This window comes from Biomphalaria glabrata, chromosome 10 (genome assembly GCF_947242115.1).
Source record: "Biomphalaria glabrata chromosome 10, xgBioGlab47.1, whole genome shotgun sequence".
In the NCBI taxonomy this organism is placed as follows: Eukaryota; Metazoa; Mollusca; class Gastropoda; family Planorbidae; genus Biomphalaria; species Biomphalaria glabrata.
This window is the reverse complement of record NC_074720.1, coordinates 42,541,930-42,542,213: the sequence shown is the minus strand read 5'-3', so window position 1 is coordinate 42,542,213 and position 284 is coordinate 42,541,930.

Below are 284 nucleotides of genomic sequence, written 5' to 3'. Positions count from 1 at the left end.
ACTGGCTGTTCAGTACAACCGGAAGAGGGACCAGGTATCAGTCGGTTTGATCTATAGAATAGATCTAGATTTGATCATACATATGGATTTGATTTATTCTATATAGATTTATTTTGCCGCTTTGGCTTTCGATAGTCACTTAACTGAACGGAACAATGTTCCAAGTTCGGCACAACTAGTGCTATAATGGCTGTCAACTGGTGACCGAGTATATTTGCATATAATTATACTAAATTGACATATAGGCCTCTCTTAAGACATGGTTGATTTGTCGCCTTTGGGTT